Here is a 15,711-nt window from a genome sequence, read left to right on the forward strand (position 1 = left end):
CCTGATAACTTCACCGCTAATTATCTGTACTTCCAGCACCGGGAAGCTGAGATACTTCCATACCTCCAGCCCCGGGAAGCTGAGATACCTCTGTACTTCCAGTACCGGGAAGCTGAGATACTTCTATACCTCCAGCCCCAGGAAGCTGAGATACCTCTGTACCTCCAGCACCGGGAAGCTGAGATACCTCTGTACCTCCAGCACCGGGAAGCTGAGATACCTCTGTACCTCCAGCACCGGGAAGCTGAGATACCTCTGTACTTCCAGCACCGGGAAGCTGAGATACCTCTGTACTTCCAGCACCGGGAAGCTGAGATAGCTATGTACTTCCAGCACCGGGAAGCTGAGATACCTCTGTACTTCCAGCACCGGGAAGCTGAGATACTTCCATACCTCCAGCCCCGGGAAGCTGAGATAGCTATGTACTTCCAGCACCGGGAAGCTGAGATACCTCTGTACCTCCAGCACAAGGAAGCAGAGATGTATCCATACTTCCAGCACCGGGAAGCTGAGATACCTCCAGCACCGGGAAGCTGAGATACCTCCAGCACCGGGAAGCTGAGATACCTCTGTACCTCCAGCACCGGGAAGCTGAGATACTTCCATACTTCCAGCACCGGGATGCTGAGATACCTCTGTACCTCCAGCCCCGGGAAGCTGAGATACCTCTGGACCTCCAGCCCGGGAAGCTGAGATACCTCTAGACCTCCAGCACTGGGAAGCGGAGATGTATCCATACTTCCAGCACCGGGAAGCTGAGATACCTCCAGCACCGGGAAGCTGAGATACCTCCAGCACTGAGAAGCTGAGATACCTCTGTACCTCCAGCCCTGGGAAGCTGAGATACCTCTGTACCTCCAGCCCCGGGAAGCTGAGATACCTCTGTATCTCCAGCACCGGGAAGCTGAGATACCTCTGTACCTCCAGCACCAGGAAGCTGAGATACCTCTGTACCTCCAGCACCGGGAAGCTGAGATACCTCTGTACCTCCAGCACCGGGAAGCTGAGATACCTCTGTACCTCCAGCACCGGGAAGCTGAGATAGCTATGTACTTCCAGCACAGGAAGCTGAGATACCTCTGTACCTCCAGCACCGGGAAGCTGAGATACCTCTGTACCTCCAGCACAGGAAGCTGAGATACCTCTGTACTGCCAGCACCAGGAAGCTACCTCACAGCATGTCGAACAATTGCTACCAAGACCCACATTTACTAAAAGGTGCTATAGTGGAATTACCATTTGATTGGACCATATGGTAGTTTATGGCTCAATACTATGTAGGAAATCCAGCCCTTGGGGCCTTATTCTGTATACTCCGAAGCAGCCATTAGGGCCGTTTTTGGCCACAAACCCCCCATAGACATCAACGGGGATTATCGGACAAAAACAGGTCAAAGGTCCGCTTCAGCGTATGCAGAATTACCCCCGAGGTGACTCCCTGGTGCCGTTTCCTCTAACAATACCCAGTGTCCTTTTTCTATTTCTCCTAGGAAATGGCATAATAAGAAGTTACTCACACAAGACTGACACCATCCATGTTATTTAAAGACACAATCATTAAAGTCCACTTTAAATTAATTCCTTCCTTTGCTTTTTATTCTTTAAAGCTGCAGTCCAAGCTGCTGTTTTTTTCATTTTATTTTATTTTTTTCTCCCTTTAATATGCGCATCAATACAATCCACACAATGATAAGTAATTAGCTAAGTTGCTGATCGATCCGTTCTCCTGTGATCGATCGGCGAAGATCATGCTCGAGGGTTCACTAAATGGCTGTCAGTGCAGCATAAGAAGACCAAAGATGCAAACTTCTGTGGGGAAGATCATGTGACCAGGCCGTCACTAGATACAATTGGTGCAGTGCTGGAGAGAAGGCAGGGCTCAAAAAGGGGTTGTGCCAGAGCCTGTTTCAGAAGAGGAAGGGGATGTGACTTAGTAAACAGTTGCTATAGAAACAAAAAATGCTTTGTACATTATAATACTTAAAAAATTTGTTTAGATCCACTTTAATAAAAGGATATACCAAATAATATCCGGCACCTGTAAACTACAGATGTAGAAAGACGGTGGCACCTAAAGATTAACCCTGCGGGGGGGTCCCATACAGAAGCAAGGGGCCCCCGCCGGGGTGACCGCGGCAGACACTGTCCCTGGCGCAACAGACTTTTGCTTCTTTGTCCTCGGCGCTGGGGACAGTGGGTCTTATTACATCTGTACAACAGTTAAACATAGGAAGCACAGAAATGTTTATTTTAAGGATGTGTCAAAGAAGTGTTTGCCTTTTTGGGGGCCAGGTAGACGAGGAATGCTATACTCCCCAAATTACACCCCATCCCGGAAATTAGTGTCTGGGGATGGAAGTGTTACAGTAACACTCACTCACGCCCCTCCCATATATAAAGTGTATTATCAACGTTACAAATGGTGTAACATAGCTGTTGATATATTGTAACATGCATCTTATAGAGTCACATATTAAAATATAGGGAATTATCATGCTACATTATTACGTCTACAAAATGATAGAATTGTATGAAAGATCTCAACCACGCATTATAGAAGTTAAAGCAAAGTTACAAAAAAAAAAAACACCCTACAGTACATAAAAATACCACTTGTGAGCACATTCAGATATGGAAGACAGGTCTGCAACCCTGCCGTGCCCCATTATCTCTTAGCAATGAAAGATCTCCAAACCCATGTTAAAATTATCAGGTTTTCAGGGTTGGTGCAAAATTACAATATTATTTACTGTGCAACAAACTTACTATACTAATATAATATTAAGACATATATATGAGGTCCCTGACCTCAAGAGCTTAGGGGTATGTTAAAAATATATTTATACAGTATATATTTCAGGTAATACCGGTCTTGAGCAAGGAAATATAAAGATACATGGCGATCCCAGAGTTCCTGTGTGTGGCATTTAATCCCAATGACCATACTTTGTCTACTCCAATACAGCTTCCACATATTGTTATCAATCAACACTCGCACACATTCAGATTAACCTCCTGCTGAATGCCCAATCTCCAGAGACTACAACGTTCCCATCAACTGTTCAAGCATCCCCCTAACAAGACAAAAACATGGAACTATATTTTAGTTATCTTTCTGCAGCCTATTTAAGGTTTTTCCAAAGTGCCCTGTTCTCGGCCTAAAATCCTTAAGGTATCAGCAGGCTGAGAGGTCAGTAACATGATCTCCATGCTAAATAGACACTAAGCACCCTTGAGAGGGAGAAAAGACCCTTAATGATTTTTGCAGATGAACTGGGAGGGGAGGGTATGGTTTAGGGGGGGGGGAGGGGATATACTGGCAATCCCATACTGCCCAACAAAAGATAACCTTTGACTTTGCCTGTCTAGCTGAACTTTGGTATCAACAAAATCGAACCTCTAGTGGGACCAATAAATCTTGGGGTGTGTTCATATCAGAGATCTAATATCCTGGCTGTAAAACATGAGAATTCAAACCTGAAAAGGTAGTTAAACTTTCATTCTACAGTAGATGTGTTCCCTCTAAGGCAAAGGAAGGAGTCAAGTTATCGGTACAGTAGACTGTTGTCTGATTTGTCATTGTAAATGTTCATGCAGGGCCATTTTTGGAAGGAGATAAAGTGGACAACTCCCACATAGATATTAGGTTTTGTTTAGATCAGTTTTATAGTCCATCATGGATGTTCAGTGTTGTAGGAGTACGACAATACACTGCTGACCTCTCCAGCACTTAATAGGTTTTAGACAGCCAAGGAGGAATTTCGCAGGTCTAGATTGTATCGATGTATTCAGAGCCCGAGGAATCCATGTCTTCTTCCTTTGGTTTAATATCCGTTTATCCTCCACAAAAGAATTCAGATACAGACTATGCCATTTTTTCATCCACAAGGTACATGTATAAGGTTTGCTCTGCATGAGAGTGAAAAATAACCATTACAGACCCTTTCAATCCGCTATGCACCACTCCACTACTGACCCATTGGGTTCTCTGCTGAACCTCAACTGCCAACCGTTGCCATAAGTTGGGGAGTTGTCCACGGGTGTCTAGGTAGCAGTTGCAAACCACTGAGCCAATGAACCCTTTTGCCAAAAACAAAACATATTGTTTCTCGCCTCTTAGAACCCTGTTGACAGCACATGTGGTGGGACGCAGCCTAAAAACAGTGACTTCTATTGGCTGAGCCTGTGCTGCCAACAGAGCCGGAGGAATTTCCTGAAGTGACAATGCACAGGAACTATGGGGGAGGCAGCACATGGTGCCAGAAATTCTCTGCATCTCACCACCAAACTACTCCAGTTTTGGAAGGTCAATGTGCTGCAGAAATAAATATGTTTCGATCCATGGGACGATAGACGTGAGGCCCCTGGCAGGGTATGCAAGTCAACTCAGCGTGAAATTTGGAATATAATTGTAGATTATTCCTCCTTTTAGTAGGGATAGTTTTATATAAAATAATTAGCAGGTTTATTACTGTGTATATAACTGTGGATCAATTATTCAGACCTTTATCTTTGATAAAGGTCCATGTAAGACCCAAAATGTTGGTATACCAATAAACCTGCAAATGTTTTCACAAGGCCTGTGAGTAATTGTACGATACCTTCTTTATTGTACTATAAAGACGGATATTCAGAGCACTCAGGCTGATGTCCCGCTGCTGTATGTGAGTGTCCTTGCTCCTTATTCTTATCTTTACCTTTATATATATGAAAACAATCTTATTATATAATATCAAAATATCAAATGACATATATGCTAGAACAATGAATCAATGTCCTAAGATGCTACCACATGCAGCACTTATCCCCTGAGATCTGACTCCAAAAGACTGTTCATGGTCCCAAGGTTCAACAAAGCCCCGGCCGCTGCTCTTTCTCTTACCGTGCACCCCACAACTAGAACAGTCTACCGGAGACTCTCTCAGTCACCACCAGTCTATGTTCTTTCAGAACTAAAGCAGTCTCACATTTTAATCTGGTCTGTAACTGTTACATACGCCTATAACATATACTATTTCTTATAGTGATGTACCGGATACTACCCGGTACCCGGCGTTACCCGGCCGCTTTTCAGCTACCCGGAAATTTCCCGGACCCGGCAGCTGAAACATGGGCCCGGCGCCGGGTATCCGGGTAATGTCAGGGTAGTTGAAAAGTATTTCAAATCAGAGACAGAACATGAAACACAGACAGAGCTCAGTGCTACATCCATTAACACAGATACACGGTACAGTGCCTATATATATATATATATATAGATATCTTTTGAATAAAATGGTCTTTTCGTTTAACTCTTTGGCCAAAGTGTTGTAAGCCCTTGAGCCCCTCCAAGGCAGACCACGCCTCGAGGGTCCTAACACTAATATAAATTCTTAATAACCTGTACATTACCAGGAAGAATGATTTATTATAAATCTGTCAAAATTAGTTGCATAGTGCTTAGTCTGATTGAAGCTCTTATTAACCTGTACATTACCAGGAAAAGCACTCTGTATTAGATTTGTCGCATTCAAACTGTATGCAGGTTCCCCTGAGTGTGGAAGGTGAGGTGGAGTGAGCTTTTAACCATTTAAAAGTGGGAGGGGGTGAGCTTCAACCTGGGAAGGAGGAGCCACCCTCCAAATCAGCTTTCACTTTGGCCAAAGAGTTAAACTAAAAGACCATTTTATTCAAAAGATATCTTTATATATATATATATATAGGCACTGTACCGTGTATCTGTGTGTGAGGATTCGGGGATCGCAGCGCTCACAGCGCGACCCCTCCTCACCTCCTTTGCCTTCTACTGTTGCCGTGCTGCATGCCCCTCACCAGCGCCGGTCATCTCCCGCTGCCCTGGGGGTTCCCCGCCGTCTCCGGCGGTCCGCCTCTGCTCCGAGGCCGCCCCTCTCTCATGCGGCTGCCATTTGTCCCGGGCGCGCGTGTGGGACAGCGCGCGCCGGGTGAGGATAATTTATTCACTGCAACTGACGTACAGGCTATTTCCCCAGATCAAACTTACTCACCTGCCTGACCTATCCAAGACAGCTCCACGCACTCCTCCAGGTCTGTCCCCCGCTTCTGATTGGTCAGCCGCACTTTATATTGCCTGTCCTGCCACTCTCTCATTGCTCGACATAGTCTCCACTTGCGGATGTCTACTCTGGCACTTTCTCTCTTTATTTACACAGGACACGGTTTGGCTTGGCGGACGTCAACCCCTGGCTCTCGACCCCTGCTTGGACACCGACCTTCCGGGATTTTCCAATCCTCGACCTTGGCTAACGGCAACGACTACAGAACTTCTTTACCGGTACCGGCAAGTATTGCTAAAGCTAACACCACCTGGCCTGGCAACGCCTAAAACACCACACTCCGGACACGCTCCTTTTGCTGTGGGTGCGTGCTCATATATGTCCCCACCTCAGTACAAGGGACGGGTCTGGTCTGCGGGCAGCACCAGCGTAACAATGTGTTAATGGATATAGCACTGAGCTCTGTCTGTCTTTCATGTTCTGTCTCTGGTTTTAAATATATATTGCCATGCTCAGTAGCACTCCTCTTTGACACCTATACGCATATATATATATTGTGGTTATTCTGGGGGTTCAATATGAGCTTACAGGGGTTCTGTATATATAGTTGAAAAATATCTCTTACTTACCTGCTGGAAGCCCGCGCGGACATCTGAACAGGTAAGCAGAGGTGCGGGGGCAACATGTGCTGGGACCATGTGACCGGAACAGCCGGCTGTCCAATAGGAAAGCTTCTTCTCCTGCTCCGGTCACATGGTCCAGCTCACAGTGCTGTATGGCGTCCGGCAGCTCCCGCGCGGGCTCCACACTGACCGCTGATGCTGCCCCACTGCCCCCGCTCCCCTGCTTACCTGTTCAGATGTCGCCGCGGGCTTCCTCCACCCCAGGTAAGTTTCCTCCACCTCCAGGTAAGTGAAAAACCGGGTAGCCGGATAACCGGCCGGGTACAAGGCGCCAAATCCTCTGGGTACCCGTTACCCGGTTTTAAAAAATGTAGGACCAGGTCCCACTCTAATTTCTTACTGTGCATGCAATGTCTTGTATATAATGTACTAGCTGATATACCCGGCGTTGCCCGTGATTGCTGGGGCGAGGGGCGTGGAGGGGCGCAGGGCAGGGAGGGGGGAGAGGGGGCGAAGGGCAGGGAGGGTGGAGAGGGGGCGAAGGGCAGGGAGAGGGAGTGAAGGGCAGGGAGGGGGGGGAGAGGGGAGAGGGGGCGAAGCAGGGAGGGGGCAAAGGGCAGGGAGGGAGCGAGGGGCAGGGAGGGAGCGAGGGGCAGGGTGGGGGCGAGGGGCAGGGTGGGGGCGAGGGGCAGGGAGGGGGGGGGCAGGGATTGGGCAAAGGGCGGGGCAGGGAGGGGGCAAAGGGCGGGGCAGGGAGGGGGCAAAGGGCGGGGCAGGGAGGGGGGGGCAGGGATTGGGCGAAGGGTGGGGCAGGGAGGGGGCAAAGGGTGGGGCAGGGAGGGGGCAAAGGGCGGGGCAGGGAGGGGGCAAAGGGCGGGGCAGGGGCGAAGGGGCGGGGCGGGTAAGGAGAGAAGGGCAGGAAAGGGGCGAAGGGCAGAGAGGGGGCGAACGGCAGGGAGGGGCGAAAGGACAAAGGGCAGGGAGGGGGCGAAGGGCAGGGAGGGGGCAAAGGGCAGGGAGGGGACGAAGGGCAGGGAAGGGGCGAAGGACAGGTAAGGGGTGAAGGGCAGGGAGGGGGCAAAGGGCAGGGAGGGGGCAAAGGGCAGGGAGGGGGCGAAGGGCAGGGAGGGGGCGAAGGGGCGAAGGGCAGGGAGGGGGCGAAGGGCAGGGAGGGGGCGAAGGGCAGGGAGGGGGCAAAGGGGCGAAAGGCAGGGAGGGGGCGAAGGGCAGGGAGGGGGCGAATGGCAGGCGAAGGGGCGAATGGCAGGGAGGGGGTGAAGGGCAGGGAGGGGGCGAAGGGCAGGGAGAGGGCGAAGGGCAGGGAGGGGGCGAAGGGCAGGGAGGGGGTGAAGGGGCAAAGGGCAGGGAGGGGGTGAAGAGCAGGGAGGGGGCAAAGGGACGAAGGGCAGGGAGGGGGCGAAGGGCAGGGAGGGGGCGAAGGGCAGGGAGGGGGCGAAGGGCAGGGAAGGGGCGAAGGACAGGGAAGGGGCGAAGGGCAGGGAGGGGGCAAAGGGCAGGGAGGGGGCAAAGGGCAGGGAGGGGGCAAAGGGCAGGGAGGGGGCAAAGGGCAGGGAGGGGGCGAAGGGGCGAAGGGCAGGGAGGGGGCAAAGGGCAGGGAGGGGGCGAAGGGCAGGGAGGGGGCAAAGGGGCGAAAGGCAGGGAGGGGGCGAAGGGCAGGGAGGGGGCGAAGGGCAGGGAGGGGGCGAAGGGCAGGGAGGGGGTGAAGGGGCGAAGGGCAGGGAAGGGGTGAAGAGCAGGGAGGGGGCAAAGGGGCGAAGGGCAGGGAGGGGGCGAAGGGCAGGGAGGGGGCGAAGGGCAGGGGGGGGGCAGGGAAGGGGCAAAGGGCAGGGAGGGGGCGGAGGGCAGGGAGGGGGCAGAGGGCAGGGAGGGGGCGAAGGGCAGGGAGGGGGCGAAGGGCAGTGAGGGGGCGAAGGGCAGGGAGGGGGTGAAGGGCAGGGCTGGGGGGGGGTGAAGGGCAGGGCCGGGGGGGGTGAAGGGCAGGGCCGGGGGGGTGAAGGGCAGGGCCGGGGGGGTGAAGGGCAGGGCCGGGGGGGGTGAAGGGTAGGGCCGGGAGGGGGTGAAGGGCAGGGCTGAAGGGGGGGTGAAGGGCAGGGTCAAAGGGGGGGGTGAAGGGCAGGGTCGAAGGGGGGGGTGAAGGGCAGGGTTGGGGGGGGGTGAAGGGCAGGGCTGGGGGGTGAAGGGCAGGGCCGGGGGTGAAAGGCAGGGCCTGGGGGGGTGAAAGGCAGGGCCGGGGTGGGGGTGAAAGGCAGGGCCGGGGTGGGGGTGAAAGGCAGGGCCGGGGTGGGGGTGAAAGGCAGGGCCGGGTGGGGTTGAAAGGCAGGGCCGGGATGTTGCGTGAAAGATCCCTTCCCCTGCGGTTTCTTACCTTCTCACCGGGCCGCGCTCCTCCTCGGGTTCCTCGGCGGTCTCCGTTCCCCCCGGCGAGGCGCAGCTGAGATGCTCAGATGAGGAGGTGGTGTGGGCCGCCGGCCCGTACAGCTCCCGACTGAGAGAGCCGGAGGAGCGCTCTCGGGGATGGGGAGCTGGGGGCGCGGCCTCTAGGCCTTAAGGTGAGAGCGGAGAGAGCGTGCTCTTGGGGGGGGGGGAGTGGGAGCGGTCTGTGGGAGGGAGCACCGGGGGAGAGGGTGAGCACCGGGGGAGAGGGTGATCTTTGTGAGGTCCCGCGGAGTGGTGATAGGGGGTGGTACCGTTGTTGCGGGCCAGCGCCGCGGAGGGGTGAGAGGGTGGATGGGCGAGGGTGGGTGAGGATGGGCGAGGGTGGGTGGGCAAGGGCGGCCAGCCGTTGAGGGGTGAGAGGGTGTGTGTGTGTGACCGGCCAATGAGAGGTGTGCGGGGGCGGGCGGGCCAAGGGAGCCATCTCATTGGCCTGAGGCGGAGTGACAGGCCAAAGGTCCAATGTGATTGCCCCTAGGGACAGGACAAACAGACTCGCATACAACGGTTTGAGAAATATATAGATAGATAACCCGGCTCACTTAATGTAACGATGTATTTGTAACTATGTATCTGTTATCATAACTGTGCCCAGGACATACTTGAAAACGAGAGGTAACTCTCAATATATTACTGCCTGGTACCAGACAAGATTAGAATGTGAGACAGCTTTAGTTTTGAAAGAACTTAGACCTGTGGTGGATTTGAGAGTCTCCGGTAGACTGTTTCAGTTGTGGGGTGCACGGTAAGAGAAGGCGGAACGACCAGATACTTTGTTGACTAGCCATTGTTTAAAAGCCAGCCTGGCTTTTCAACATATGGACAGCCATGTTCAATATGACAAGTATAAACTTTCTTAAAATAAAATGCAACATAGAAAATGGTTTCTTCCAGCACATGCATGAAAAGCTGGCACTTCCATACGGTCTCAACCCGGAAAACCAGTTCATGTCAAATTCGTTGTAAAAACGCTGCAGCAAATGTAAATATGTGGATATTGTGTAATAAAACACTTCATCTGTACACAGAGGGGGTCAAATAGTGTTATAAATAGCCTGTTTTTCATTTTTTTTAAATGACAAACAGAAATATGTAAATTGACTATTTATGCTTCATATTACCCAGTGGAAACCCGTGCTCAGGAAAGCTATAAAACACACAAGGTCACGTAAGGGTCACAGTGGAAAGAAGTTCTGGTCTGTTAAATGGTTCTTCTGACCCTAACTGCTCACGGATCTGATGACCCCATCTCAATAACAGGGCGGCTACGCTTTGCTGGCGAAAGGGTTAGGGATGCTGGCTGTGGATTTTAAAAAAAAACAAAAAAAAAACCATGCACTGCCCTGATGAACACACCCTCAGCACCTACCTTTCCGGAATCATCCATCCGGCTCCCTACCACCCATCCTTGGAGTTTCTGGGGAGATGGTTACCAGTTGCTAAGGCATTGGGAGGCATGTGTTGTGTCTTTGTTGTTCTACTTCTGCAGTGTCCCCGCAATTACTGGCAGTGGTAATAAGTCAGGCAGGTCAAAGGTCGAGAAAAGGCACAAGTTAGTGCCATACAGGGGGTCAGAGACCGGCTGTCAATTTGAAAAATGCATGCAGTAACACAACAGAAGTGCCACCTTTTGACATGGTCAACGGCAGGGAATGCATGGCTGGAAAATGCGTCCCCCTGATCACCCCCTTTTTTATTTGTTGGGTAATGTGACGCTAAACCGTCTGAAAAACTATACAGCTAGTCTTGTGAACATCTTAGTTTCCCCCATAGTGAAAATGATTCAAAACATATAATTTTTATGGTACAGCAAATAAAAATTCCACGTGGGAGCACATTCACACGTCTAAGACAGGTCCACGACCATGCCCTTCCATATTATCTCTTAGCATACAGTGCTTCCACAGCAACCAGGGATTCTGGGTAATGACATGCAAATGAGCGCAGTGTGTCACTCTTTACTTTTCATCCTTATTAACATGGGACCCCTATAAGCTTGTACCTGCCACATTACACAGCTTTTCAGCACAGTTTGGGTTAAAGAAGTGCAGAGCCAGGAACCCTATTCACAGACAGCAGTTTTAACCTTTTTTTTTCAATAGTGCTTTTAGATAATATTATTCCTGCAACAGGTATCTATCTATTGTATTAGCAGGGCCGGCGATAGGGGGGAGAGCCAGGACAATTGTCCCGGGCATGGCGCCGCGGGGGTCCCCGTCCTGGCCTGCCAGCACTGGCAGTTGGGCCCGACCTCTGGCCGGGCTAGCTGCTGGGCCCCAGCTGCCCCGGGGGTGGCAGCTGGATCAACATCCGCGTCCTCCCCAGCTTTCCTTCCCTTGCAGCAGGCCTCTCTCCTGTGTAGGCCCCGCCCCCTGCACCCAAAGTTTGGTGGGCTGATCAGCGCTGCACCGGAGGCCTGCAGGTAAAGTGCGTGTGTTATGTGGAGGGGGGTACTGTGTGTGTTATGTGGAGAGGAGGTATTATGTGTGTGGGGGAGTTTTTTTTAATCTATGTGGTGGGGGGGGTATTATGTGTGTGGGAGGGGTTATGTGTATGGGGGGAGGTGTTACGTGTATGGGGGGAGAGGTGGGGGTGGGAGAGAAAGAGGTGGGGTGTGGGAGAGAATTGGGGGCATGAGGGAGAGAGGGATGGGGGATGAAAGAGACGGGTGGGGGCGTGGGAGAGAGAGGTGGGGGTGTAAGGGAGAGAGGTGGGACAGAGAGGTGGGGACACGTGGGAGAGAGAGGTAGGGTGGGGATGTGGGGGTGTGGGAGAGGGGAATGAGAGATGAGAATGTGAGAGATAGAGGGGGTGGTCTTGCAAGGCTGCCAACACTGGGGGGTGGGTGTAGTGTGGGGGGGGGGGGGGGCAGTGGAAACTGTAGTCCTGGGCCTGGGGAAAGCTGTATACGGCCCTGTGTCTAATGTGTGCATTATTATTGTAATATTGTCGCATCATTTACTGTTATTGTATCTCTCACATTCCTTGTTCTGCACCGCACTATAACTGATGATATTATTATGATTATTATTAATAATAATGATATAATAGATTTTACAAGCGCAATCCTCGACCCAATGACCTTACAGGATATTAGGTATGGCTGCAAAACGTAAATGGTAAGAAATCACGTGAATACCGCATACAGGCATACCCCGCATAACGTACGCAATGGGTCCAGAGCAAGTAAGTAAAGCGAAAATGTACTTAAAGTGAAGCACTACCTTTTTCCCACTTATCGATGCATGTACTGTACGGCAATCGTCATGTACGTGCATAACTGATGTAAATAACGCATCTGTAACAGGATCTATAGTCTCCCCGCTTGGCACAGCATCGGTACAGGTAGGGAGCCGGTATTGCTGTTCAGGACGTGCTGACAGGCGCATGCGCGAGCTGCCGTTTGCCTATTGGGCGAGGGGAATCAGCGCGTCACTACTACGGCGGCCTGTAGGGCAGAATAAGTGTCCGTACTCGCGAAGCGAGCGAACGGACACAGGGGTATGGGGCTATTGAAAATATGTCCTTACTCGTGAATGTACTTAAAGTGAGTGTCCTTAAACTGGGGTATGCCTGGACTAATGGATCCTGAGAACCTGAGTAAGCGCTTAAACTTAGGAGAACAACACTGATAATAAGTAGTCCTATGTGGCAAAAGCTGAGCAGAGAACACAGCACACAGGTATCAGGTAACAAGAACATATTCAATCACAATGTGGGGGGGTGGAGGGTCTGGCTTCAGGGATATTACTGTATGGCTGAGTCCTAGGGGAGTTAAATGGACTTGCCCATGGAGTTTCTTGACAGGCTGAGTATTTAATCTTTCACACTTTCTTGGTTAGTAACATGCTTTGGTTCCATAAAAGTCTTACAACAAAGGATACTGTAGTATTAGTTGTAATACCTTTTCCTGTATTATTTATAGATGTTCATAAACTGAACCTCATAAAGGTCCCTTCTGAGGATTTCACATGTTGTATTATTCAATAAAAAGACCCTCCCGCCCCCCACACTTCCCATGATAAGACCCCATGTGTGCAGTATAGTTGTGACACGCTAGGGTTACCAGGTGTCCATTATTGAACTGGATTGTCCTGTATTTGGATACTCCATTCAGTACAAAATGAGAGGTAACCGGGACATGTATGTGTATACCGGTATTACCTCTCTGGGCGTGTATGTGTATACCGGTATTACCTCTCTGGGTGTGTATGTGTATACCGGTATTACCTCTCTGGGTGTGTATGTGTATACCGGTATTACCTCTCTGGGTGTGTATGTGTATACCGGTATTACCGCTCTGGGCGTGTATGTGGATACCGGTATTACCTCTCTGGGCGTGTATGTGTATACCGATATTACCTCTCTGGACAGTGACGTAACCGGCTTGGGGGGCCGCGGGATTTCCCCGAGCAGAGCTGTTGTTAGGGGGCTGCTGGGCAGCTTCCTCCATCCTGATTGGTTGCTTCTGGTTAATGCAGCTAATCAGGAGGAGGTGTCAGGAGCCTGGAGGTGGGGCCAAGGAGAGGAGGAAACAGAATGGAGCGGAGAGACATGAGAGGGGCGAGTCTAGAGCGTATCGTACCTTTCACCATTGTGTCCAGTATTTTTGGAGAAGCCTCCTGGCACCCCTAGCGACACCTCTTTTCATGGACACTGTCAGGTGTAGAGTCAGCAGAACCTGCCCGCATGCTAATAAAGGTCTGAGATCCTTATCCATATGGTATATGTGTATAGTAATTGAAGCGGCTCTCACTAATACGTGTTATCTGTAGTTACAAATAGGAGAGCTCGTGTTAATACAAACCATGCAAAGGACAGATCAGCATTTCTGCTTATAGTGTAGAGTGAGGAATGGCCCCCGTAATGAGAGATCCCCCCACTGTAGACATGAGTAAGCATGTGCACAACCCAACAACAGCTTGTCCCAAAAAGATTTGGGCTCCATTGAAAATAAGGTCCCACCAGGCGTCAGGAACTTAATAAAATAAATATTGCTCAAGATCTGTCTGGGGGATATGAATTGTAACGGTCAGACCCCCACCCAATCTCATATTGGCCCCTGTGGGTGTAATCTGCTCCCAATTACATGTCTGTGTGATATGTGGTGCACCTGCTGGCAACAGGACTCCTGAGTCTCCCGCTGGTTGGCAATGGGGAATATCACCATGACAGGCGTCTGAGGTAGTGTTCTGAGTCCTACTCACATTTGGTACAGCGCCTCCACCCCATCAGGATCCCTACGGCAGCAGGGAAGAGTATCTGACGGGGAACTCCTTCTTGGTGCATCCTCCTGGTAAATAACTCCACACTCACACAGGAGGGATCTTTTGAACCAGGGCATCTTTAATGTCATCTCCTCTGGCAAACTGCCCATCATAGCGGTCGTACTTAGCCGCTCATTTCGTTGAGATACTCCATGCAGAAGGTTCCTCCTCTCTTAATTAGTTGCTCTCCACCTCTCCCCTAAGGGAGATCACCAGCTGTGCCAGGTCCCTGGACACAGTGTGTATTCAGCTTGCACTTGACTCTCTGACAGACAGACTTGAACTGCTGCAGACACTCTTGATCACCTCCTACAGAACTAGAACTGACTAAGACCAACTAACTTTAGGCAGTGCTGTGTCTTATATAGACTCCAGAAAGACCCACCTCTATGTTACTAACAGTGGACACAAAGCATGCTGTCACTTCCTTTGCTACATATGACACTTCACCAGGGTTTGAGGGCAAACCTCCATGATAGTTACTGGCAACCCTGCCTTCTTACCAGGATTACTGCCAGCATGAGAGAGATCTGTACACCAATTTTACACATGGCTACAGAATCAACCGCTACAAACTGAAGCATCGCTCCAAAACTAGCTCAAATTGCATCGTTTTTCATCTGTTTTCATGCATCAAGGTGCTTTGCGCCATCATTTGCCCCAGTTTGCTGCACTAGTGACGTGAGCGGATTGGGGAGCGGCTATAGCATGAGTTGGGGGAGGAGAGAGTCACAGCGATATTATAATAAGATGTATAAAAAGTTACTCGTATAACGAGTTCCGTTTTCCTGTCTCTTTGTGCCAAATAAATCTGCCAGGTTTACGTGAAGCTAACCTCTGCTCCAAAAAGATCCAATGTAACATGCAAGAGTTATACATTAATGTGAAGCGCTATGTACACTAATGGCGCTATATAAATAAAGACATACATACATGTGTTGCGGCCCACAAATTGACGCAGATGGAATATGTGCTTGGCGCAAATTGCACCATTTTTTAAAATAAATATCTCCCTTCTCAGTGTTTAAAGGACCAATTTTAGATTGTAAATTCTGCCAGAGAAGACATAGGGTCTTATTCTCGTAGCTCCGAAGTTGTCAGCGCTAAACCGCGTGGTGAGGCACGCACAGAAATAGCGGAATGAAATGTGAGAAAAATCCTATTCTCTATTGCTTCTAAAAAGGGACAAACCACCCGGATTAACAGCCAAACCGCCCGGATTAACAGCCAAACCACCCGGATTAACAGCCAAACCACCCGGATTAACAGCCAAACCGCCAGGATTAACAGCCAAACCACCCGGATTAACAGCCAAACCGCCAGGATTAACAGCCAAACCACCCGGTATAACAG

This window comes from Ascaphus truei, chromosome 19 (assembly GCF_040206685.1).
Source record: "Ascaphus truei isolate aAscTru1 chromosome 19, aAscTru1.hap1, whole genome shotgun sequence".
NCBI lineage: Eukaryota > Metazoa > Chordata > Amphibia > Anura > Ascaphidae > Ascaphus > Ascaphus truei.